The following is a 24938-nucleotide window of genomic DNA, read 5'->3' on the forward strand; positions in this document are numbered from 1 at the left end:
TTTCAGCAGAAATATTACCAGCTTGGACTGAAAGAGACAGAGAAAGTACCCAAGGAGGCAGTTGGGCCTTCAAAATTCTACTAGCTGTGTCTTAGGCCATTAAGGGCATTGTAACGAAAATGCCATACGATGTTATGAATAACAGACATTCATCTTCCATATTTCTGGAGCTCCAGAAGCCCAAGATTAATGTTCCAGAAGGTTAGCTGTTGGTGAGAGCTTACTTCCTGGTTCATAGAAGGCCGCCTTTTGGCTGCGTCCTCCTGTGGCAAAAGGGGCAGGATAGCCACCTGTGGAACCTCTTCGACAAGGGCACTAATCCTGTTCATGAGGCTCCACCCTCATAATCTAAGCATAGCCTGAAGACTCCACCACCTGCATGGTACTAAGGTCAATAATTTATATTTGGTTTTATAGGTCCACAGTCTGAACAACATTTTATCCCAAGAACTATATTTAGGAGATTACAGTCAGGAACTCCATCTGCTCCAAGACCTGATTTACATGATGAGGTTTTTGGTCTTTGATGTGGTGCATAATGGGATGAGATTTGGGAGGACGGTGGGAGAGAGCAAATGCATTTTGCTTTTGGAAGGGATATATGATTAAACCTACATCAGTGGAGCATGGCTCTGGATCTCATCTGTGTATATCCACCCCTCCATCTCCTACTCGCTGTAGTAGTTAGAACACTACTGGGATAGATTGTTTCTAATTCCTTTCATCTCAAAAGTTTACATTTTATTTTTCAGAACAACATTCTGGAATTTAAATTTTTTCAAATAAAAAAAATTCTATCAAAGAACACAGTTCATGAAATACTGCATTTCATTCCTAACTGTGATATCAACATTGTCAAAGTACTGAACTCTCAAATCTCCAATGTTGTTTAAACATTTATAGACAAACTCATTTAAAGTGCTTAAATCCAGGGAGATCTAGCATACAGTACATAAATGCTATCATATAATCATCACTGTTATTAAATAGTGCTTCATAAATTACTTATTCTGGTAGTGGAATAGAAATATTTTAGTGTGGAAAAAACACAAAATATGAAGACTATCAAACTAAAGTAATTTGACACCAGAAAATAATTTATGGCATCATAAATCTCTTTGCTTAAGTGACTCACCTTACCCCTAAAGAATCTAATGCTTTATTTAAGTTAAGATACCAAATTTCTCTGTTTATGAAAGAATTTTTGTAACCTGCATGACCTTAAATCTAATTCTCCTTCTCCCCTGAGACCTTTCCTAGCCACTGCAGAAAATCTGCTCCCCTATTAGCTCGGCCTCTATTGCAGTTTTCTCCTCTCCCAAGGCATTTATCACTCACAACGATGTAATAGAGTCATCAGTGTAGATCTCTTCTTCCTTGACACTCCCGAAGCCATTGGAACTAGGGCTTCTTTTCATTCATCTTTGTCTCACTCCAAGTATTTAGTACAGAGTGTTGTCTACACAGGTGATCATCAGCTTGTACTACCTGCTGCCGCAATGACTCAAGTTTAGGGAACTGTTCCTTGGTTGGTTGAATTCGCATTTAGTTTTTAGCAAGTGGAAGATGTAGTTTCTGTTTTCCAATTTTTCTGCTTTCCAAATCACACAATACTGGAGCTGTGACAAGTATGGTTTAACTTCCCTGCAATTCCCTTACACCGCTGGTAAAATGATGTGGTACTAGCTTATCATTTAGGATAAGAAAGTCTTGGACCAAAAGATCTGTCCAGAAATCATGCAAGTCTTAGATGTTTGACTAGTGAGGCCTCTCTCAACTTCACATACAAAAGGATTTCTCTTGACATAGAAAGTAATTATTTTTTTTTATTATTCATGGAGAATTATAAAAATTTGTGGAAATGTAAGTGGTCTTTCATTTTTACCAGAATTTCCAGATGGCTTTGGTATAGGGAACTTTTCCATTCCAAACAACATCATTTACTTGAAATAATGAAGCAAAGTTATGGGTTTGGACATGAAAGAGAAACCCAACATCTTCTGAGTTTAATTTCCAAGTCAAAATAAGCTTAAAATAAAGATAGTGATCACTGCCTGGCGTAACTCAGTGGGTTGAGCGCGGGCTGCAAACCAAAGCATCGCAGGTTTGATTCCTAGTCAAGGCACATGCCTGGGTTGCAGGCCATGGCCCCCAGCAACCACACATTGATGTTTCTCTCTCTCTCTCTTTCTCCCTCCCTTCCCTCTCTAAAAATAAATAAATAAAATCTTTAAAAAAGTATACTTTAAAAAAATAAATAAAAATAGTGGTACAAAGAGAAAAAAGGATAGATTTATACATATAATCAAGGTTTATCAAGATCAAATCACAACTGAAAGGAGTATGTGAAAAATGAAAAAAAACAGATCTAACAATGGATGACAAAATTATTCTTAGGGATGTGTACATCATGCTGGATGACACACTGCTTTTCATTAACTTCATTATTTTGTGATGGTCTGATTTGGTCACATATGTGGGACTTATTTTTGGCTGGTGAAGAATTTTGTGATGTTACAATGAAGAGGAATGTGAGTAAGAGGAATTTAGAGGAACTCATTGTCAGTGTATTATTGTTACCATGCAGAAATGGGTATGGCCACGTGTCACCATGTAACAACATGCCACAAAGATTCGTGAGGAAGGAAACAGGTCTTTTTTTACAGGACACCCAATTTGAGGGAGCTGAAAACATTTCTGCTGCAAGCCAAGCTCATCCCCAACACAGTGAACCAGCCACCCCCAGGGGCATGAGTGTCCGAGACCAAATCCAAGGGTTCCCCATTACAGCTTCTCTGTCCCTTGGGAGCTTAAGACAGCTGCACACTCCATCCTCCAGCTCCAGGCTCTTTCTCTCAGGTATGTGCTCTCGAGGTCAGCGTCCCCATTTTCTCTTGCAGCTCTCTCTCCAACAGTCTCTAGGGAGCACTGCCAGATCACTCCAGATGCAGGGCAAGCTCCATCCGTGGGGTCTGAGCCTGAGGCTGCTGCGGCCCTCAGGGCCGTGCTTATTCTCCATGTGCTGCTCTCAGCCTCTGTGCACTGCTCTCACAGTGAGAGAGTAAAGCTGTCCAGGTCCCACATGCTACGCTGCAATGGGTCTTAGCATCTCAGCCAGAGAGGAAAACGTTCCAGCATGGGATTCTGCCTTCAGGAGCTGGCTTCTGACCCTGTGAGACCTAAGTTCCAAACAGGGCCAGCCTCTCTCAGTTCCCTCAAGTGGTCCCTACCTGGGGATGCCAGGCAAGCCAGGGAGCTGAATGCTCCCCTTCCATTCAGGGCAGAATGCAGAAAACACCTAACCAAGAGAGCCTTGGACCCCAAGAGCGCTTCTCTGTGCCTTTGCTTTAAAAAGGACACTTCCAAAATCCTACTTGGGCAGGAATCCCCTGGGAGTATCTGCTTTTGTAACCAACAGCTATGTTTGTCTTTGCCCCTTTTCCCAGGCATGGGTAGAAATCACCCTGGACAGGGGTCCAGATTCCAGAGCTCACGCAAGTGCTGTGTAGCCTGAGTCACAAACTGGTAGTCTCAAGACTGTGGGCTATTAAGCCCCAGCTCCGGTTTCAATCCAGGAAGCTCTACCTCTACTCCTGCCAACTGCTTTGTGTTTATACTTAGCCTCAGGCAATTTCCCTTCTTCAGGCAAACCCTCCTTTCACAGAAGGCAGGCTGCTTGAATCTGCCCCCTCAGCACCCTTCTGGGGGAAGGGGACCTGCTGGCTCTGGCAGATCAGATTATTAGGCTTGCCCAGGTAATCAGCCTATGTTGAGAACAACTATGTGGTATAACATAATCACAGGAGTGACAGTTCATCATATTCACCAGTTCTAGCCACATTCAAGTCGAGGGCATTACTCAAGGCCAAGGGCACTGAGGATCGCTCTTAGAATTCTATCCACCAAAATAAGAAAAAGAGATCAACTTTAGCCCAGAATTATAAGCTTTTATTCAATGCAAAAAGGAGCCCGTCAGTTATTTTCTATTATATATTGACTGTTGCATTTAATAAATAACACCATAATAGTGCACATTGACACAGCATTCTTCCCCAGATGCTTTCACATTTGCCTTCATGGAAAGTCTAGACAACTCTTATTCCACCAATTTCCCAGAGGTAGAAATGGAGCACAGAGTTTTAAGTAAGCTGGCCTCAAGTTCTACCAGTGGAAAATTGTATATTAAAAAAAAATTCTGATTCCAAATACATTATATTTTGCTTCACCCAGAATAATTTCTTCTAGATAATGAATTGTTATGAGGGTCATCAAACATGATTCTTTTCTCCACTGACCAAGCAGAGTGAGTGTTTACTCTTACTTTTTGGTGTGATTTGTAGTATCAATGTATGAGTTACATGTAATGCAAACATTAAATTAGAAATGCTGTCCAAGATGATGTGAGTCATGTTTCCCTAAATCTTTGAAGCAATGGTGGTGCTGAGCATTACTGATGAGAATACAGGAAACGGAGTCTCAGTTTGGGGCTCTTTATCATCAGGTGACCTGTCTCTCTTCAGGAGGGCCTCCAACTGCTTGAGTTATGGAAATCCGGCTCTCCCCTTTAGCGAAATGTCTGGAAGCCTATTCTGACCTACTTAGGTTTCTAAATAGGTTTCCCGGGTGCTATATGTCAGCAGTTGCATTGAGGAGAGGAAAGCACCACTCCTTACAATGCCTTAACCTGCCCAGTGCCAAGACTTTTCAATTCCCCCAAATTCGTGCCAGTCTCTTTTGTTTAAGTGAGTTGACTGCTATAATGAAGCTTCATTACTAGGGAACTAAGTAAGCAAAGTATCATTATATTCAAATCCATATGGGCATTGAAATAATTTAAAACAACATAACCCCATCTTCAGGATATAGTTTAAGGAGGAATTTTACCTCTGGCATTTTTTTCTGCCAAAGGAAAGAATTATACAACTTTAGTAACTGGTTGGCCTTAATATATTGCTTACAAAACCTGGTGTAAGGAATTTCAAGGATAGTCCTTAGGAAAATTCTGCTTGAACAGGACCTAGACTTAAATAGTATATGAAATGTTGATTTTTGTGTGTACTCTACTTAGGAAGACAGAATACTCTATGAACCATGTACTTTAGCCTCAGTGGCCTTGCTATTTTTCACAAAGGATATATTTTTCTTATATTTTGAGTGTGATTACATAGAATCCTTCTCTGAGTTCAAGTGTTAAAGTAAAGATTTCTGCAGGAATTAATGAACATTATAATATTTTCAAATGGTTAGCTAACCATATCTATGAGTGACAGAAGCTGGAAATGGAGGACAATTTTTAAAAACAAATAAAGAGAAAATATATGTATGCACATATAATAGGTTGAAAGGTAGGTAGATAACAGATAGATAGATAGATGATAGATAGTTAACTTTTTGCTATTTCAACTTTCTGAAATTCCTAGTTCTAGCATGACAAAAAGACTTCAGGTATTTTCTTCAATTTTTATATTTGAATAAGAAAAGTTAAACTAGAAAGTTAGGGAGAAACTGATTTACCAGATTATTTCTTCCAACCATGCCTCAGCGCTTGGTTAATACAAGCACCACATTTGAGTCCAAGTTTCTAGACTTACCTTCTTAAACCCAAATATGCTGAAAAAAAAAGATCCCACCTGTTCATAATATATTGAATTTTAAATCAATAAGTGTTATAATTGGTATCTTAGAATCAACAATAACACAAATTTTATTAATCAAGAAACACAGATTTCTGACATTTATATTTTCCAAAGAAGAGTGGCATAAGTATTCAATGAAAGATACTAGGTTAAAAGTTATCATAAGAGTCTGACTTTATTAAATTCTATTTATAAATATAGAATACTTCAGGTGTATTATTTTGTATTATCATTGACTAATTCTATTATTACCAGAAGATATTTGCCAAGGTTTATTAAAGCTCTCAATTTTGATCATTCTTGCTTAGTTCTTAAGGCAGTCTAAGTGCTGGTATATTAAACTAAGCTCCCTTAAAGAAAAAAAATTAAAATTACAATAACAATATATGATCATATTTAAAAGTAAGATTATTTTTACTGACTTTAGCATACATGAAAATCTGTTGTATTAAGTCTGAATCTCTATAAAGATAGTTCTGACTTTTGTAGATATACTTAGACAATATTTTTCAGAGCTCGTTCCCGTCAAAATGATTGTTTTCATCAGCTTTTATATTGAATCACTAATTACTTGGTAACTGTCAAATAACATTTAATGTTCAGCGTTTTTCATTTTCTGTTGTTTTGTTTTTCTCTCTCTTACAGCATCATGTAAAAGAGACCAACATCAGGAGCTTCACATTCATTTGGTTTCTCACAAACACAAACCTGGGAAATGGTTGCTTTAAAAATTGTAGCAGAATGAATTCTATCATTTTAAAAACATATGCAATCATATATAATTTTTCTATCTTTGAAAACATGTAATGAACACCATATAACAAAAAATCATTTCATCTTAAACTGGGAAACAAGTTAAAGATGTCTTTGGCCATGAAAAGCCAGTAGGTCAGGAGATAACCATTGTTTCTGTTTATAAATTAACTCCTACATAGACATGTGACTTTACACATTATTTAATTTTTCTGGAAACCAATTATTCACTTAAAAACTCTAGGATCTCAGAGTCCTGATATCATGAACGTAAGCAAAGCTATGCTGGTATATGGAGGGAAATAAAAACCTCATTTTTTTAGGCTCACACAAATTCTTCTGAAGAACCAAGCAACTTTCTAATCCTCTGAGGCCACTGTTCTCCACGCAGCTACTTGGTGACTGGAAGTAAGGCTCCTGTTGCTATACGATGTGAAACTGTAGCTTTCTTGGATGCTGCAAGTAAATGCAGGTGGGTTCTGCAAAAGCAAATACATGCTACGGGATACGACAAAGACTCTCTCCTTAGTGAACTGTAGACAAGCTCTTCTGAGCCCTTTTCAGACTAGGCTCTGTCCTTGTACTTTGTCCTTAAGAGCCCAGTTGTAGCAAGCATCCTGCTAAGTCACTTCAGCAAGAATTCCTTACTTTTAGTTTCTGATTGGTCTTTTTTTTTTAATCATTGCAACAAGGTCAACATTGATTGAGTGCTGCCCAGTAGAACTTTTCTGCAATAATAGAAATGTTTTATATCTATTATGTCTGGTTTATTATGTGATCACTCTTGATGTCTGATCAAATTCCTCTATCCCCACTAAAAAAGATCGAATGTCTGTTGTCCCCTAAAAATCATGTTGAAACAATCCCCAAAATAATTATATTATGATGTGGGGACTTTGGGAGGTGATTAGGTCATGTTAGTAGGGCCTTTATGAATGAGATTAGTGCTATTATAAAAGAGACCTTATGCAGCCCTGGCTGGTGTGGCTCAGTGGACTGAGCGGTGGCCTGCGAACCAAAGGGTCACAGGTTCGATTCCCAGTCAGGGCACACGCCTGGGTTGTAGGCCAAGTGTTCAGTTGGGGGCGTGTGAGAGGGCAACCACACATTAATGTTTCTCTCCCTCTCTTTCTCTCTCTTTAAAAAATAAGTAAATAAAAATACATTTTAAAAAATAAATAAAAGCGACCTCATGGAGTTGCCTTACCCCTCTAAGTAACTGTGTGAAGTAACTTCGAACAGATGGAAGTCACAGAGGAAGGAACACTTTCTCTGAAGCAGAAAGCAGGCCTTCACCAGACAAATACCAGATTTACTGGGTTCATGGTCTTGGAGTACTAAGCCTGCTGACCTGTGAGATATAAACTTCTGTTGTTTATAAGCTATCCAGTTTGTGGTCATTTGTGATAGCAGATCAAATACAATAATTCCTCTAGGTAATGCCTGATCCCCTTGGCCTTCCTTCAACCACAATTCTTTCAGGTCTGTTTAGCAAGAATTTCCCCATCTTCTTAGTAATCTTCCATCCCCTATGCCCTCACCAGTACCACCAACCATGTTCCTTGACTGTAAGTCTTCGGTTTTCCTTGTCGTACTTGGAACTGAACCCAGTTGTATAGTGAGGTCTTTTTTTTCTCTGTTGTAATAGTGGCTGAATAAAATCTGTTTTACCACTTTAGCTACTGTCTAGCTCTGATTTTCTTTAAGAAATAGAAGAGACACATGACTCTTCCTTAGACATTTCTTTGGTCACAGCTAGTCACATACTAGCTGTGAATTATTATTCAAAGTATGTGAATTTGAATTATTATTCAAAGGGGCACGTGGAAGAAAGATGTGGAGCGCTGGAATGCTTTGTGAAAACTGACTGTGTCCACCATGTTCCTTTGTAGCTCTAACTTTCCATAGCTCCGTATGCCTTGAAATTCTTCAGAGAAAAAGTACAGGATGGTGACAATTTTTACCAAAAATAAAATCTTGAAACTGTCAGCATTTTAAACTTACTTAAATACTTTTTCTCAACATATACTCATAAAATACTCTCATATTATAGTTAGGTCCACAACTTATCTGCACATCCGCACAGAGACAGAACACCCAGAATCCTGATCTCCTGAACCCTGATCAAAAATTCTTTTCCACAAAATATGGTGAATGCATGTGTAAATAACTGGAAAATATTATGAAACCCCACTGTCAAGAACAAACGGATTGAACGAACAAACAGATCGAAAGTATTTGAATGAACAAAAGTAGTTTAATATGTTTTTATTAAGGATATAAATTTCCCATGGCAGAAGTTAAATTTCATTTTATATTTGCTTTTTTAATGAGTTTCAAGACAGGACAAGAAAATGTTAGCTGCCACTGCTTCACATCATTCACCTACATTCAGTAAAAATCTGTTTTTCCTGGACTGCTCAAAATATCACAGATAAACCTGTATATGGCTTTGTAACAATGTATGGAGCACCCCTATATAACTGTGCCTTATAAAATATTACAAATACAAGTTCTTAGGGAACATCTGAACTAATAAATTTATTTGCAGAAAAGATAACTAAGCTTCAAGATCAGTTTGTTTTTCCACTGCTACTCTACTGGTCACTATTGTTATAACATAGACCAGACCAGACCAAAATTTAAGCTGCAGTAGTAAGTAAAATTTGATTAGGTATAGGGAACTGTTTGGGAAATTGGTCTTAGAATTCTTGCAATAAAAATTCTATAGTTTAATTTTAATAAGAAATCTCTTTCCCTCTAATCTCCCCTCTCTCTCTCACTATATATATGTGTATATGTGTGTGTGTGTGTATATATATAATCCCGAATTATCACAGAAGAACAAATACGATCACCTAGTTTCCCTTCTGGAACAATAAGGCCTGCTGCTTCTGAGAGAAATCACAAACTCTTCATTATTTATCCTGCAATCTGGCTTACACTTTCTTCTCCACACTTACAGGCGATCTTTACAGCTCATTCCACAGTCACACTCTTGTCATTCACCTCTACACTCATGGAAGTAGTTCATAACACTCTACCTTGGCTATTGCTTATTTCTATCCAATTTCCTTGCCTTTCAGTCCAGCTAAGCCCTACCATTTCCCACCCCTCATCTCAAATGATGCCTGTTCAGGGAAGACTCTCCCATCTTCCCAGGGAGGGGACCTGTTGCTCCTGCAGCACATTACCTTATCAGTGTAAAGTATTTACCAGCACAGCAGGCAACTCACTCCGCTTCACCCAATTGACCTCTCAAGGACAGGCAGAGCATTTCATGCAAAATTTTCATGGATATGAGAGTATCTGACATCTTACAGCTGCCTAATACATTTTGTAAAAGAGAGAAAATATTAATGAATTTAAAGTCCTCTCATTGAGATGACATTTCACAAATTACAAAACACTCTTTGTATTGTGTTATGTCGATTTCTTCACATACAGTGTTCATCTTTTTATAATTATTACACACAGGATTGGCTTTATGAGGGGAAGGGATCCTTTTGAAATCGAGTCCCACAACTAAAGGTAACTGCTGGTAATTAGAAAATAGGTAATATTCCACCAACTCTCTTGACACATTTGTGACTACTAGTGACTTATCCTGTTGTGTAGCTTTCTACTTCTGAATGGCATGACCACAGCTACACAGTAGTGATCTAAACTAGAAGCTAGATGCATTTTGTCAAACAGTAGAAAATGGGGATTTCAATGCTACACACCAATTTCCCTTTGTAAGGTGTTTCACTCATTACATTCATTAACCTTATTTCCACTGTGTTAGTTTATATTGCTCTCTGCTTGAGGAGTTTAATGAGTATGTGAATTCCACTGGGTATTCTGATTGCAATATAAGAAAACAGATTATCATGAGTCTAAAAAAAAGTGTTTTGGGGTCGCCCATATGAATTTTATAGTTTTTCTTCAATTATAGGTTTCTCAACTCAAATTGTAATGTTTGTGACAAAAAACCTCATATCTCAAAAATAAATTCATGTATTCTATTTTAGCCCAGCTAGAAATAAAAAATAAAATAAAAATAAAATAATAATAATAATTAAAAAAAGGATTTTGAGTGAAAAGACCTCTACCTCCATTAGTTACATTTTGTTTATTTTGCTTGACATTGGGGAAGTCTCTAACCATGCTTCCACACTTAGCTTCAAGTGTTTTTGTCTGCTAACTGTGGACATTAATTAGATACAGATTCTTTCAGAATCAAGAGAGGAACAGATGTAAATGCACATTTTTATGTTCAGGGATGCATATGAATGTCACAGTACAATTATATATGCACGTTGTCATCAGTCCTTGCCAAGTCCTCTGCAGGTATTGACCTGCTGCCTCCAAATGCACCAAATGCGGTCAAGGAATAGAATTAAGCAGCTCTGACATCTAGTTCTACCTCCTTAGTCAAGAGCACTAATGGTGACATTGGGTAGTTCACAGCAATGTCACCCACTGCATCTGGGTTCTACATTTAGTAGTTATAGATGCTGAGGACCATCCCTCTTTCTGAGTTACTGGATATCACTACATCCTTAACTGTCAAGATGATACTTTCTCCTTTGTATCTTTTTCCACCTTCCTTCCATGACTCAAATACCAACATAATTGTTGTCTCTACCTGGAATCTACTCTTTGTCATTAATAGTAGTCCCCCCACCTTGTTTTCTTCAGGAGATACATTCCAAGATCCCTTATGACTAAAACCACGAATAGTACAGAACCATATATGTAGATATGTTTTCCTTATTCATACATGCCTATGGTAAATTTTAATTTATAAATTAACCAATTTAACAGACTTAAGTTTATTTTTACTGTAAATCTTAGAATCCACAGCCTATGATTCATTTCTTTCCCTACTAAATTGAGAACTGTCACATAAAGAAAGCAGTTTATGGCTTCTCTGGTATACCTGAATTGTCAGCATCACTATTCTTGTACTTTGGGGCCATGATCAAGTAAAATAAAGGTCACTTGAACTCAACCATTGAGATATTTTGACAGTAGGTCTGATAACCAAGAAGGCTACTTACTGACTGATAGGCAGGGAGCAAAAGCAGCGTGATGTCCTGGACAAAAAGATGACACACCCTCCAAGGTGAGGCAAAGAAGGATGCACAAGATTTCTTCACACTACTAGGAATGGCGTGCTCATTCAAGGCCATGAGTCATTTATTTCCAGAATTTACCATTTAATATTTTTGGACCATGGCTGACTGTAGGAAACTAAAACTGCAGAAAGTGAAACTGCAAATAAGGAAGGATACTGTACTCTGAAGAGTCTGCTAATATCCATATAATATGTCAGTCAATAGTAAAAAAACAAAAACAAACAAACAAAAAACACACCTCAAATAAAATGTTGACTCATATCCAAACTCAAAATCAAGAAATTAGCTATCTAATATGAGGATTAGCTTTTGAGTGCTGGACATTCCTAAAATATGCCATTTTTCAAAAACTCTCTGTAGGCATTTAAGAGGTAAAATATTCCATTGCTTACACAACATTACAATTGTAAAATAAGTATGCAGACTTAATTTTTCTTCTTTAGCATGTAAGGACATTTGAAGTAATCATTCCGTCCTAACAAAAAGTAAAAAGTTTAACAAATGGAAACAACAACAATTCTTAGATCTATCAGGGAAGGGAGGTCACAGAGCAAAGTGTGGCTCAAAAATTGGAAAGGCAGGCGGTAACAGGATCATGACTTATACAAGCAGAAACTTACCAGCAGAATCCTCCCCGGGGACCAGTGCACAGGTAGGAAAACGTGAACTGCAAACCTGCATTGACAAATTCCTGGGGTCTCCGTGGGGACCAGTTGGAGACAAAACTGCAGGGGGACCCAGTCAAGAGGACCCCATGCTCTTGCGTCAGTTTCTCTAGGGGCTGTACCAGGTTTAATTCCCTCATGCTTCCAAGCCGGGGTAGGGAGAAAGTAACCATTTTCATTTATTTATTTTTTGTAATCCTCCAAATATTCTGCTATTCTAAACAAGGCCTTCCCTCAGAAAAAAACTACTTTACCAGAGTCTAAGTTGCTGGGGTTTTATCAGAGCCTATACTACCTTATGGAAGGTAAATATAGACCCAACTTCACACAGGTCTAGCCATGTTGTCCCAGTTAAGGAGGAAAAAAAAACTAAGTCCTAGGAGCAAGGTAAACAAAGATCAAGACATAATTATTAGATCATAACACACTTATCCTTCCCCCACACTCCACCAACACATTATTAAAGGTCTATTTATAATGGATTGCTTAACCCATTTGCTTATATATATCTTTCAACAAAGCATTGCAATGCATGTTAAAAGGCAAAAACAAAACAAAACAAAAAAAATAGCAAAATTTGAAGACACTGAACAAGCATAAGCGTCAGATATGGCAGGGCTGTTGGAATTAACAAAGCAGAAAAAGATTTTAAATTATGATTATAAAATACAGAGATTTTTAATGGAAACAAAACATAATGTGCAAAAACAGATGGATATTGAAAGCAAAGAGCGGACATTCTAAGAAAGTATGAAAAAGAAATGTTAGAGATCAAAAACACTGTAAAAGAAATAAAGAATGCCGTTGATGCATCATTAATAGACTGGATATTGCTGAAGACTCTCTACATTTGAGGATATGATAAAAGGGACTTCTAAAAATAAAGAATAAGGAGAAAAAAGACAGAAAAAAAGAGAATAGACTACTTGAGAACAGTGGGCCAGCAACAGAAAGTGCAACATATGCAGAATGGGAATGCCACAAGGAAAAGAGAAAAATAAACAAAAGAAATACTAAAACAAGAAAGACTATTTCCCCAAATTAAATCCAGACACCAAGCCACAGATATAAGAAGCTCTGAGAACAGCCATCAAGATAAATGCTGAAAAACCAGTACAAAACAAAACCATACATAGTTGTATCATTTTCAAGCTATGGAAAATTAAAAATAAATTTAAAAATCCTAAAATAAGACAGAGGAAAACACAGCTTACCTATACAGGAAAAATAGCAATAACAACAAGAATTATATCTGAATTCTCCTCAGAAACCATGCAAGCAAGAATACAATGGAATGAAATATTTGAAATGTTGAGAGAAAAACAAAACAAAACAAAATCAAAAACCTATAATTCTGCACCTTGCAAAACTACCCTCCATAATGAAAGGAAAATAAATCCTTTCTGAGACAAACAAAACTGGGAGAATTGGTTGCCAGTAGATCTGCCTTACAAAAAATAGCTTTCTGAGAGAAGGACAATGATACATGTTAGACAGTCATATCTACATAAAAGTAAGTGCTTTAGAAAGAAAAAAAAGTAAAATAAAAGATGTATTTTTATTCTTAATTGATCTAGCAGAAAGAGTAATTATAAATATTTGTTTAAAATAGAGTGATTCAGAGAGACTACTCATTTCCTCCAAAATTTGGAGGACAAAGGGAATTATACTTGGTTCATGTCTAATGCTTTCCAAAGAAAACAAGCTGTTCTTTCCCCTGGTGATGGTAAAAACGTGGGCATTTGCCATAAAGCCAGCTGCAGACTCCTGGACAATAGTCTTTGAGTGATACTGAAAATGGCCCTGCCTGAGAGGATTTCTTGCCAGGAGTAAGGAAAACTCATTAGAAAAGGCTGAAGGGGTCTTATCTTGTGTAAAATAGGCTGAGGTGAGTGGTGCTGGTTAGAGGAAGTCAGAAGGAAGCCTTGCTCCTGTGGGGGGATTGAAAGCAGGATCCCCTAGTGCTAAGAGAATCTCTGAAGAATCCCCCCAAATTTATTTTCCGTGTGACAAAGAAAGAACACCATGATGCCTGATTAAGTACTGCTCCAGTTCAAATATACAACTCCCAGAATGAGAGTAAAATATAGTTCTGTTTATTTATGTAATTATTTAGGCTACCACAGATCCTTAAAATTTATTCATAAAGATAACCTCCGCATCACGTGATGGAAACTTTGGAAAGCTTCCCAAACTCTTAGACAATCAACAATAATATTCCCTCTTTAGAGTGCAATCAGGGTCTCCATTCTGAAGTGTGATTATCATGTGGAAGGTGGCAATCAATTATTTAATTATAGGACATCTCCCAGTAAATGAAACTTCTTCCCCATGCCCTGAAATGGGTAACTTGGAATTTTAGGATCGTGTGTGTGTGTAATCTCCCTGCCCTCTCTCTGGCTATGTCCTCTGTCTCAGAAGCTGGGGACAGGAGAAGGTGTGGCTTGCATGGCTGTCTGCTCTCTGGGTCAGACAGCGGTTAGAAGAGCCTCCTAGGTTGTTCAGAAATTCCAGTCTCCCGGCACCTCTTGCTCTTGTCAAGAGCAGAGGCTTCACTATGGTGGTTGCTCTTTCTGATTCCAATAATTCAGCATTCACCACCAGCTTCTGGATGCTGGGTTCTCTTCACTTCTCTCATTGACTCGTTTAGACATGGCACTGGACAATCACGTGCAGGTTCTCCTTGCAGATTCACCTCTCACACACATTTCTCGTTTCCACTCAGATATTTCCTGGCTCACCACCTTCTGGGAGAACACGCTTATTATCTCAATCAACTTATATTTTGCCCTTGTATCTTCCCAATGGCTGTCAACCCCCAATTCACGCTGACCGCCAAGTTCAGGAAGACAAACCAGGTTCTCTGAAAACAATCTAAAAAGGTCTCTCGAAGAAGAGAATTTTAAACTTTGGGAAGCTAGAGGAAAAAATAAAGAAAACATTGATATCTGCTGAACTATCATCTTAAATAAGGATGAAACATCTAATAATTTTAATACCCTCCCCTCAGACTATTGTAGTACACACTTCGCTTATCTATTTTCTTTTTTCTATCCTTTTAAAAAATTTCAGTCATTCTTTCATTTGTCAACAGTTTTAACACAAATAACACCAATTGTTGAAGTCTGTTTTGATGAAAGTGGTACATACATTTTGTTATGAATTTTCCCTAACATTATATGTTTTCCTCCATATGTCATTTGTCTTACCAGAGTTAATAGATGCAATCAGATATAAAAACAGTATTTTTGTTACAAAAGAAAAATCAGGACTCTTGGAGAATATGATGCCATAGCTATTTGTAGCCTTCATTAAATTGCTCCTCATCTTTTGATACTCACACTTTTATATTTTATTTACAGAAGTAAAAATATCAGAGGGCTTTCAAAACATTATTCATTTAAGACACTAACAAAAATAACTCACTCACTGAATGAGCTGGACAAAATGGAATGTGAGCAGGAAGTTATTTTCTTTTCCACCACTGTTTTTTAATCTTATTTTGGTCACTCACCGGTCTTCTTAAAAGATGATGTGCTTTTTAAATTATAAGCAGTTCGTCCTTATTCATCCTTCTTTCCTCAGGCCCTGGCACACAGTAGTCTTTAAAAGAAATTTCCTGAATGGATACATTAAAATATTGTGAAGTGATTATCCTCAGAAATGATATATTGGCCTAATTATCAATAGTAGGGTCTGAGAAAGAGAATTAAAAAATGGAAGTGGTGAAGTCACAAAAGTGGCCTAGTGTTTGAATGCAAAACAAATTCAACATGCTAAAAATGGAAAACTAGAAAATTATTTCTCCAGACGAGACTCCCAGTGACAGGAAGCTAGACCGAAGTGGCAGCAGTGGGTATAAATAATTATCCAAGAGATATTGCGCAGGAAGAATGAGTTATCTGCATGACTAAGCAAATATAAGAAACAAAGAGAAAATTAAAATGTGAAGTCCTGTCCTCAGGACTTTGGTAAAGAAGAGAGTCATAGCATCATTACCATAAATGTGGGAATAAAGAAGCATATTGATTGAGGAATTTTAAAAAATCAAATATTGATATTTAAATTTTGAGACAGCATTCAGGCATTTAAGTATAAATTTCTTTTTTACATGTTTGGAGGTACCGAAGTAGAGGATTAATTAAAATTTTAAAAAATCAACATTGGAAGTCAGCGAAGAAGTTACTGAAGATGTGAGAGCTGTAATGTGTGTCTAGATTAATTGGGGGAAATTATATCAATATTTTCTCAAAAGCAGAGGAATACACTTTGGCTTCTGATGTTTTATCCGACTTTAGACACAGAAAATGCTACCATATTTTTGAGCATATACTGTGTGCCAGCTGAAGAGAGGAACAGGGATTTAGAGAGGAGGAGGAAGTTGCCTAAGATCATACAACTCCTAAATGCTATCACATCGAACCTCCAGGACTCATCCTCACTCTGTCTCAAAAGCTGCATTTCCCCAACAGTGATAACAAAGGTAACATACATGGAATTGACTGAAAAGAGGAAGGCAAATTCAAGTTTTAATGCAGACAGATGTTTTAAGGATAAGTTATTAAATATAGAGGTTGACTTAGGAAGAAAAAGTTAGACATGATAAAAATAACATGTGTTAAAATGACCAAGCTACCCAAACTGTCTTTGAGTGACCATGTGGGGCAAACCCTGACACTCTGCTTTCTGGCCATCATTAAATAACACTTGCATTACCCATGTCTCTTCTAATGATTACAGTTCTTAGGTTTTATAAACAGTCTTCCCCAGCAGTGCTTCTAGCAAATTTGTCTTGAAAGATTTCCATAGCCCTGTACACTCCAGGTCTCACGCAACTGACAAGGCAATGACAGGGGCAATTTTCAACTGTTAAAAGATCGCTGGACTTGATCTTTCCTAGTGCTGATTTCAGCAAAAGAGAGGGAGATGTTCATTATGTCAAAAAGAATGTAAAACACAAAATATGATGCCTGTTTCTAAGACTTTTCCATCCAAATCTTCTCCTACCAAGTGACAGGACTATGTCAAAATTATAGTCAGGGACAATGCAGGAAATGTTGGTTGATCTCAAGCTTAGAAAGTAGTTACTGTTAACAAGCTTTGCAATTTTGCAAATCCCCATTCATGTATAACAGTACATGCTTTTACATTAGCCAGAAAAAAGTTGACAGGGAAAGGGGTAATATTCACCACAATAAAAATGATCTTTGCTTAGATGAGGCAGGTTTTATTCTTTGATTTTCAATTTGATTCAGTGCCTCATCTAATGAAAATGTTACAGTAAATAAAATGCATTCACACTGCACAATCATTTGTAATTTTGTTTATACTAGCTGCAGATAACTTCAGATTTTCATAAATAAAGTTATTTAGTTGCTCAGTATTAAACTGCTAGCTGTATTGCAAGTGACAGAAGAGAAGAGGTTAATTTAGAACAATATAAAAAAAAGTTCAGCCAGGGAAAATGCAAGATTTAGTCAAAATAGAGAACTGGTAACAAATGGCAAGGAGCATAATACACTAATTGAAAACCAGGCAGGACATTTTTCCATTTCTTTCTTTTTTTAGTGCACTGATTAAAAAAAATAGTTAATTAGCACACATAGCCAGATCTACTCCACACTGGGAGTTTAACCTTGTAATTTTGTCATTTTTTAGAGAAGCAGGGTGTTTAATGAAAGCACCATTACATTATAAATGCATAATGATGTGTGTTGTCGACAGACCAGAAACTACTCAACACATCTTTTGTAAATTTTGCATATTCCCAGCATTTATTTACTACTTCATGATTACCAAGTACTTCATTATTATTCAAAAATCTATTTCACAAAATCATGTGGAAATATTTTTGTTTGAAAGCCATGAGAGGACACAATGGTGACACTTATCATTGTATTATTTTTCTTAACAGTTTCTTTTACTTATATTATTGAGCCATAATTACTCTCAATTATATAGGAAACTGCTGCAAGTCCACAGCGCCCGAGAGAACCCCCTGACTCAACAGTTATTTATCTATTGCCTACTATGCAAAGCACAAATGTGCATGCTGGGTCAGTGATGACTTTTATCATCCACTGGAGGAACCAAATTTCTCATCATGTCTGTTACAATAAGACAAATCAGTTGAAACTTGGATGCTTAGACCTGCACTGATGCAAACTTTCTTGAGGCTTGCCCTCTGGCATTCACTACATTCAAACTATCCCCAACCCTTAATGATCTGGGAAGAAGGAAACACATGCAGATGACTCACAACAATAAAAGGCAGAATCAGTTGAGGGAGTATTCTGCACCAGGCATCATGTTAAGCAAGTTTATGGAGTACTCACTCACTGGGGGCTCATAATAATTCCATAAGGCAGCTGTTATAATTACTTCCCATTTTAAGATGAGAAAACTGAAATTTGCTCTAAATAAATTTGCCAAACATTATATAACTAAAGAAGATAGAGCTGGTACTCACACTCATATAGCCTGAATCCAGGCTTTTACTGAGTGAAATATACTTCCTCTCCATCACCCCGAGGGCTTGAAATGCCTTACCAAGTGATTATTTAAACAAGTGTAATTTTAGTTTAGCTATTTTTCTACCACCCTAATTACAATAAAGAGGGCAAGCAGAGCCAAGATTATTCTATTAGGTGGAAAGAAAAACAAATCTCACCACCTTCTGTCCAAAGGGAATCATCTCACACGCTTTGGCTCATCAGAGCACCTGAACCAACAAAAATAAATAAATAAGTAAGTAGAATAACTCAAGCAGAACTGTTGAAGTTTTGTTCAGCTTCTGTGTGTACATAGTTGGGAGGGCAGCTGTGCTTTCGATGGCCAGATTCCCTGGGGATGCCTTGGCTGTGACTGCCCATGTAATTATGATTGCAGATTGCAGTCTCTGGCAGAGAGGATGCATATTCTGACCAGGGCAGGTGAAGGAGAGAGGGTGGTGCACTTAGAGTACAGGCGAATTATCTAATTTCAGACAGAAGAGCTCTTAAAGTTCACTATCCCTTCACATTAACAGTGACACAAGTAAGATCATTATGCATTCCACTATGGCTTCAAGGGTTGAGAAAGCCTTTGTCCAGTGAGCTGGTTGGAATATTCTAATTATGTTAACTTTAATAGTTGGTTGTCCTTTGTGGTCTAATTGTTATTTTTGTTGCAAGGGTGGGGAGTAAAGTTAGAATATGTGGCACATAAATGTATCAATAACATGAAGATGGCAGTGACTCAGGTCTATCATCTCAGCTTGAGTTGGGCCTTACTTTCTCTTTCTTCCATTGCTGATACATTCTTACCTTCTGAATCAGCCCAGGCTGGGTACCAAGCCAAAGCTAACCAATTTGGCAGCATTTTTTGAGCTCTATTACCACCCCACTAGACCGTTGTGTGGCACAGATGCTGACAAGCTAACAAAGTTTAATTTTCACTCTGACTGTGTTGCCCTTGCCAAAGTTCACTCCCTTGCCAGCTTTTCACTCCCATCCATTTTCACCCAGCCTTTCATTTGGAGTCTTTGTCTGGGTTTCCTTACTCTTATCAGGTTTGCCCACATTAGGTTTGTGTCTTGCCTTAAGTCCTTGGGCATTTGACTAGGACATCTACCAGACGAGTTCTAGAAGTTGAACTTTTGTTCTGACTTCCAAGTTGTATTAGTGATACTGATTTAACTTACATGGGCCTATTGTTACAAAACAGACCCAAGGAGGGTGTACTATATACCATTACTGAAAGAACCCCTCTTTTTCTCTGGGGGTCTCCTGCTCACCTACCAGGTCCACCTTGTCTGCCACCAGGGGAAAGACATCTCTCAATGCCAGAGATTGGTGAAAAGGAAAGGAATTATTTATTTAAAAGTTATACAGGCTTACAGTAATGACTTAATGTCTTCATTAAAATACTAAAGTCTTTTAGAATACCCACAGACACACATAGTCCTTCCTTCTCCCTCTGCCCTAGTCTGGGGTACTGTATCTCAGGAGAAGTAGAAGTCTGTGATTCAGGCCCTGGGCCCCATCAGCTGTGTCGCTGCCATGATCTCTAATTAATCCAAAGCCATGTGGCACCTTCTCATGGCCCACCAGCAAGAGTCCTTTCATCCCTTTTCTTCCAGGCAAAGTTTCCTAGTCTTCCTAAGCCATGTGGCAAAAGGGAGCAACCCAAAGCCACTCTGCCAAAACCATGTGGTCCTCTCTTTTTCATGGCAGCCATGCCTGGGTTTAAATCTCCATTCTTCCTCTGCAGCTCCATTTCCTACTCCTCCTATAATCAGTTACACCTGCCAGCATTCTCATATTTTTGCAGCTTTACTGGGCTTCCATAGTAAGTCCAAGTAGGTGTGGCCCCATGGCATGGAGCCAATCATCTCCAAGCTCTCACACAGCCACTGTAACGGCTGGAGGAGGAGTTGCCTCCCACTTCTTGTGTGGAAGTCATTCCATCCCCCTGGCTCAAAGCATGGCCACACTATTTAACATACCTATGACACCAGTTAAATGTTATAGATATGTTCAATGACCATGCCAGTGGTTAGTTGCAAAGTTGTTGCTATTCAAAACAACTCTCAATGGCTCTGCTTCATGGGTTCCATCCCTCAGCTCAGACTTGTGGGGGTGAGAACATCCTATACATATATTTTTTCTAATATTTCCTGGACACCTTGAGTTCTGGACCCTACTACAAATCCTTATTTGCAACTCCCCTGCCATTGGTTGCATCCTGTTACACTATTGCCTTGTGACCCTCTCTCTCCCTTACAATAACTATCACTGCCACAATGCCCAACTTGCCATGGCTGAGCAATTGAAAAGCATCACAAGATGAAATCGGGCAATAGTCTACTCTTACACCTGGTCTAATGTTCAGGCATTTTTGAGGCCCTCCATCATGTCAGATTGCTCTCCTAGGTACAATCCTACACTTTTTTCAATCTGGTCATCAATCATTTTAACTTCCAATATGCATTTCGGTTGCTCGACTTCAAATTGTAATTTTTTATTATGCTTCCTTACAATAAAGATATTTTTTTTAGCATCCTACAAAACATAAACCAAAGATTCAAGCTCAGGGAAAAAAATCCATTAAGATACGTTATGTCCAGGTGCAGTTCCCACAAAAGTCCTGACAGCAATAACTCTTATTCTAAAATATGTTTCCAATATTTTAGAATAATCTTTTTTTTTATCTTAAGGAAAGCCCTTAATCTTATCAGCGTAGAGGTTTTAATAGATGGCTTTCAAACCCTGGTATTTTCCAGAAAATAATCTATTGAGGAGTAATAGTAGCATTAGGAAAGTGGTTGAGAAGGCTTTCTCAGAACTTTCTGCTGTGCATCAGTCTCCACACGCTGAAAGAAATGAACTGTCTTTAAATAGTCTAATGGCTTTTAGAAGCACTCTAATAAAACGACGCTTCCTTTCAGTTATCTGATGCACTAAATGTATTTCTGCTCCAGTAGTTTCATGTTAAGTGTGCCTTTCTCCTAAATTGGTTTTCTGTTTTCATGCATATCTTTATAGTTATAGGCATATAGTATATTTTTTCACAATTAAAGAAAAAGTATTTTAAATCTAGGACATTTAAATGTAAAAAGTGGAGTTCCTAACAATCCTTAAATATGTTTCCCCAAACTGTTTTTCTTATTAAGGGCCTCCTTATTTCAAATGGTCTTTGTTTTTGTTATTTGAATTCTGTGTTTCTATGGATTAATCTTAGATGTTCCTTCACATAGTTGTCATTAACAGTTAATATTTAATGAATACTTTATTAGTGACTTATCCTGTTTTAAGCATTTGCATGCATCAATTTATTCTACTATAGTACCAAGAACTCATTAGAATAGGTCCTTTTATTATTCTCATTTAATAGATGAAAAAAGGAAAAAAAGTTAAACTCTGTGTACATAATGGTACTGCTAGAGGAGGAAACCACATCCCAGAGGCCACACACATGGGAGCCGTGTATTAAATCTGGTTCTCAAGTCAGGCCTCGTAGTGTCAGCCCTTAATCTGTGCAGTCTCAGGTGAAGATCAGACAATTACTAACTTAGTCAAGGCCAGCTAAATAGTGTTTTGATATACAAAATATCAATTCAAGTCTTCAAAATCCACTTTCAGAAGGGTCTTGACTTAAGTGGAACTTTTCAAAATAAAGTGTGCATAACAATGGCATTAAAAACTATGCACTCTCTAATGTGGTCATAAAACCGGGCATTTTTAAATACTGATGTTGAAAAGGATGTCGAGAGTTTTCTAGCACTTCCCCCATCACCACCCCCAAGATGCATCCACGAATTCTCTCACAATACACATTTAATTGGTCAAGAAATTTTGTTCATTCAACTTTTAAAATAAATCCAGAATCTGAAAACTTTTCATCTAGCTCACTTCGAATTTGGGTCCTGGTCCCAGCTGCCCTTCTTTATGGCCTGAATGACGGCACACGTCTCTAATTGACTGTCCTGCTTCTACACCTGCCCCCTACCTATATGTACTCTCAACACAAAAACTACAGTGATATTTTTCAATTGTAAATCGGACATGTTCCACTGCACTGTTTAAATTCTTTCACTGGCTCCTTCACATCCCCAAGAGTAGAAGTTACCTTCCCTAAAATGACCTACAAATTCCAGTATGATCTGGGCAAGAATAAGCTTCTAATCTCACCTACTACTTCCCTCCTCATCCACTCCAGCCATACTTGTTTTCTTGCTACTTTTAGAATATGTCAAGGGAGATCTTACTAGTAAATTTTTACTACCTATTCCTTCTGCTTGTCTTCCTCATATATCATTATGGCTCACCCCCTCACTGCCTAAGTCTTCACTCAAAGTGGTTTTTGAATCAAGCCTACCTTGTATTAAGTTGCAATCATTCCCTTCATCTGTCCAAGCACTCTTCATACATTTTCAGTTTTTATCTTTCTCTACGTACCTATTACACTCTAACATGTTGGAGGTTTATTATGGTTCTAAGCACACAATATAGATTACTTAATTTAATCCATACAATGATTCTACTAGGTCAAAACTATTATAATTCAAACCTAAAAATGAGAGCGTTGTGACACAAAAAGACTGAGCATCCTATTCAATACATATTGCTAGTAACCGGATCAACTAGAATTGTAAACAGTCTTACTTGAGATCAATTCTCTAAATTACTATGCTGTGCTGCTTCTAAGATGCAACATGGAGATGAATACACTATGATCAGCGGTATGTGCAGAGTTACCATGGGCACACCAAGGAAAGACACCTAAGAAAGAAAGTTTTTCACTCAACTTTTAGGAATTGATAAGAATGCTTTCAAAAGAATGAGGAGCTCACTCTTGAAAGATTCAGTGGTATCAAGCCAAGAAAGGCAACACAGGAAGTGGAACAAATATTAGACAGACTGTCTGGCATTCTGACATTTAGGAAGTTCTACATGAAGCTTAATTATTACTTGACCATAAGAAGACAATTAGAATGAGCTGTGAACCATGTATGCCCTCCACATGGCAAGCAGTATCAAAATGCTGCAAAATGGAAGCAAGGTTGTTATTGTAAGTTGAGATTCCAAGAGAAGGCCCATATGCAAAAGTAGGAAAAGATGAGCAGGAAAGAAAGGAAAAAAGAATAGTAGAGGGCAGGGTATCAAGTCAGGAAGGGTGAGTTTGGCCTGTCTCCCAAGGGAATCCTGTGTAATTGGCTTCCAAGTAAAAGGTACAGGATAAAAAAATCTAGGTTAATACACGTCTTGGAATGTTTTAGAAAAGCTTTATTAAACAAAAGATGCATTTCTAAATATACTGGAACTGTGTGAATTTTACCATTTTAGACTATTCTGTATGAGAGGGATAAGACCTGGGTGTGAGGAAAATGGTAGCTTCTTACAGCTACATCTTCTTAAATGCCACACTGCACGAGTTGGCTGTATCTGGCTCTGATACAGCCAACTCGTGAGCACACCGATGATGAACAAGCTTAAATAACTAGTCAACAAAAATCCATGAAAACCCTTGAAATGGAGATTTACTTTTAATGCCTAGGAACAGGAGTGACCTAATTTGGTAGTTGAAAAACTAAGACATTTAACAATTTATGAATGCTTCTTGATTAGTAAAATATAGTAAATCTGTCTTGTGAATGCAGTATTATTTTGATCATCAAGGAAAGAACGGATATTAAGAAATTTAAAATAATAAATAAATGAGTTGACGATTTCTTATTCAGTCTTTACCATGTAGAGAGCCCCACTGTTGATCCTTTAACACAATGTTTTTATACATTTACACAGTGTATTTGTGTATTGTATGCACGTGTGCATGGGTGTGAGTTTTTAATTCCTTACCCATAGTGGTTAGCAAAATAATGCCCCCTTAAAGATTCCTATGCCCTAATCCCCAGAATCTATGTTATTTTATATGGCAAGGAGGACTTAAGGTTACAGAGTGAGTAAAAAAATATAAATCAGCAGACCTTGAATTGGGGAGATTTTACTGAATTTTCTGAGTGGTTTAAATGTAATTGTAATGGTCCTATAAATTTGTAAGAGGTCCTATAAATAGAAGAGTATGTATTGGAAGAATGAAATGTGAGAGAAACTCAACTGGCCATCGCTGGCCTTTGAAGATGGAAGGGGGACGTGAGCCAAGGAATTGCAGGCTGACTCTATTAACCGACAAAGCCGGAGAATGAGTTGTCTCCTAAAGCCTCCAGGAAAAACATGAAACACCGCCCTCCAAACGCATTTGTTTTAGCCCACCGAGGCCCA

This window comes from Phyllostomus hastatus, unplaced genomic scaffold (assembly GCF_019186645.2).
Source record: "Phyllostomus hastatus isolate PE091 unplaced genomic scaffold, TTU_PhHast_1.1 phas_contig_196, whole genome shotgun sequence".
Classification (NCBI taxonomy): Eukaryota; Metazoa; Chordata; class Mammalia; order Chiroptera; family Phyllostomidae; genus Phyllostomus; species Phyllostomus hastatus.